At 31.3% G+C, this 3,197-nt stretch overlaps 1 pseudogene; it reads right to left on the bottom strand.

Annotated features, from left to right (window-relative positions):
• Nucleotides 1-846: 846 nt before the first annotated feature.
• LOC137816795 (small nucleolar RNA R71) lies at nt 847-952 on the bottom strand (annotated as a pseudogene).
• Between the last annotated feature and the right edge of the window lie 2,245 nt (nt 953-3,197).

Raw genomic sequence — 3,197 nt, 5'->3', positions numbered from 1 at the left:
TCATTCTTAGTTTTTATTTTACGTAAGTTTGCATTATCTTTAAATGATTTTAGTTAATTATAATTTTCTGTTTTGGTTTGTTTTAATTTTATTTTATTTTGTTTTTATTTTACTTAAAGTATTTTTTTTTTATTTTAAGTTAGTTATTTTATTGTATTTTTTAAGTTTTTATTTATTTTTATTTTATATTTATTCATTTTTTTATTGTTTTCTTTTATCTTGCTTTAAGTTTCTATTTTACGGAAGTTATTATTTTATTTATATTTTTTTCTGAATATTTTTGTTATTTTTCTCTTAACGTCATTTTAGTGTTTTATTTTGTTTTTGTTTTATTTTTATTTTATTTTGCAGATTTGTTTTTATTTGTTTTTATTTTTATCTTCAAATTTATTTTGAATTTTTTTACTTTTTTTAAAAATAGAAAAAATATACTTTGTTGTTTTTTTCTCCACTAATATGATAGAAGAACAAGCAGCACCTCCTAAGAAGACACTTGGGATTATGTCATGTACCAAGGACCAAGGCATTTTTCTAGTATTGCAATTCCTCCTACCGCCAAGGCTTTGGAAATAAATCCCGATTTTCTCACTCTCATCGGTGCCTATCAATTTACAGCAATGGAACATGAGGATATATATTCACATTTGGATGCATTTTATGAACTGGTAGGAACAATGGGTTTTCAATCAAGTGATCTTGAAAATGTTTATATGCGCTTGTTTTCTTTTTCATTGGCAGGAAAGGCTAAGGAATGACTCAAATCACTTCCAAATCAGAGCCTCACTAGCTGGAAGGATGTAAAGGAAACATTTTGGCAAATATTTTTTCCAATTTCTCGCTACATCAAAGCAAAGTCTGAAATCTCTATGTTCAGACAAGGAGCAAATGAAGTCTTCTCTGAGACATGGGAAAGATTTAAGATGATATTGAGAAAATGCCCAAATCATGGGTTTGAAGATATTGCTCAACTGAGCATATTCCTGAATGGTCTCAGATTTGACATAAAGATGCTCCTTGATGCTGCAGCTGGTGGCATAATGATGACCCTTGATGTAGAACAAGCGACAATAATTATTGATGCATTGACATCAACTGATTATAAAGCCCAACATGATGGACAAGCTCTTCAGAATAAAGGGTCGTTAGAAGATGCACTCTTGGCTAAATATAAGATTCTCACACAGCAGATTGAGCAACTAACTGCACAAATGGCTAAATTGCCCCAACAATTATATGTTGTTCATTCATCTCAAAGCCAAAGTCAGTCAATCAGGTGTGATTTTTGTGGAGGTGATCATCCTAATGGTCACTATTTTTATCAAAACAATTCACCTGAAGTTGAAGATCCATCCATGCTTGAAAGAATGAGTAAAGTTGAAGACGTCCTAACAAAGATTGTGAGCGTGCAGGACAATATTGTGAGAGCGCAGGACAATAGCACGGCCATGATTAGGAGTATAGAGATCCAGATGGGACAACCGGCCAAACAAATTGCACAAATTGCGGAGGGACAAAGTGGCCAGTTTTCAGTCAATAGTCAAACCAATCCAATAGAGCATTGCAATAATGTAGTGGCTGAAAAAGAAGAAAAAGATGAGACTGAGGAGTTAGAGAGAGAAATGAAAAGAAGTGAGGAAGAAAAAATTAAAAATAAGGAGAGAAGTGTTCTTGAAAAAGATTTATCATATCCTCATCCTCCTTCAAAAAAAAGAGAAGGAAAGATAATTCTTTGATAAATTGCTCCCTAAAAATTATTTTACAGGAAATTTGAAGCAAGATTCAACATTTGAAAGATTTCGAAAGAATAGGAGCTATATCGAAGAAAGAAATATCGAGTTGGAGGATACAATGTCATTATTCGAAAAGGCTTGCCTCAAAAATTCAAGTACCCAGGGAGTTTTAACCTTCCCGTGTCTATAGATGCTTTATTTGTAGACAATGCTTTATTGGATTTGGGAGCAAGCGTAAATATAATACCTTTGGCAATGTTGAAGAAAATAGGTGATTTGGAGATTAAACCCACCAAGATGACTTTAAAGTTAGTTGATCAAGTAACCAAGTATCCATATGGTGTGGTTGAAGATGTTCTCGTCAAGGTGAATAAATTCACATTCCTTGTGGCTTTTGTTGTGATGGACATGAAAGAAGATGAGGAGGTTCTCTTGATACTTGGAAGACCCTTTATGAAGACTGCTAGAATCATAGTTGATGTTGACAAAGAAGAACTTCAAGTTAGAACCCAAGATGAGGAGGTAACTTTAAATCATTTTTATGGTCTTAAAAATTTTAATGTAGGGGAAGAATGTGTACAGAAGGATGGATCAAAGAGATATTCCACCTTGAAATAAACAGGCATCAAGCTAGATGACTAGATGACGTTAAACGAGCGCTTACTGGGAGGCAACCCAGTCCACATCTTAGTTTTATGTTGTTACCTTTGTTGATTTTATTTTTCAAAAAAAAAAAATCTTGTATGCCTCATAATCATTTTGCAGGTTATGTATTTTGACCTGGGACAGGTTCTATTATTCAGGGGGACAGATCCAACAAATGAAGCAAGACTATAGATAAAGATTTAAAAAAAGCTGGATGATTTCTTAAGAGATGATTGAAAAAAAAAATATGGTTTTATCTTTCTAATTCTCTTTTATTTTCAGTTATTTGAATTTTATTTTCTGTTTCGTTTCTATTTTATTTTTCGGTTATTTTGTTTCCTATTTATTTTCTTATTTGGTATTTTGAATAAATTTGGTTTTGTTACTTTTATGTCTTGAATTAATTTTCTTGAATAAATTTCAGTTTTAATTTGTTTGTTTTCTAGTTTATTTTTCTCAAATAAAAAAGAACTAGAATATTAATTTTGAATTGTGGGAAAAAAGAATTTGTGTTTAAATATTAGATAGTGAGATGAATTAGATACATGTTAGAAAAGAAAATATGATTGAATCCCTATTCAAATGTAGTTGAAATTATGATACATGAAAATTTAATAGGATGATTGATTAAGACAGAGAATGACAAGACAAAAAGGAATGAGGCCAATTAAACCAAGTGAGTGTGTGAACATTAAACAGTTTTGAGAGTTTTGTTGATGAATTGACAGTTGTGGTTGCTTAATTTTTATTTTTTTTACATCCTAAAAGAACATGAAGATGATTGAGGCATTTGTTTGTGTTAATTAGGACCCTAGGGCCAAA

Source organism: Phaseolus vulgaris, chromosome 1, assembly GCF_051622355.1.
Source record: "Phaseolus vulgaris cultivar YP4 chromosome 1, ASM5162235v1, whole genome shotgun sequence".
NCBI classification, from domain to species: Eukaryota; Viridiplantae; Streptophyta; class Magnoliopsida; order Fabales; family Fabaceae; genus Phaseolus; species Phaseolus vulgaris.
This window is presented reverse-complemented; position numbering and strand designations above follow the sequence as displayed.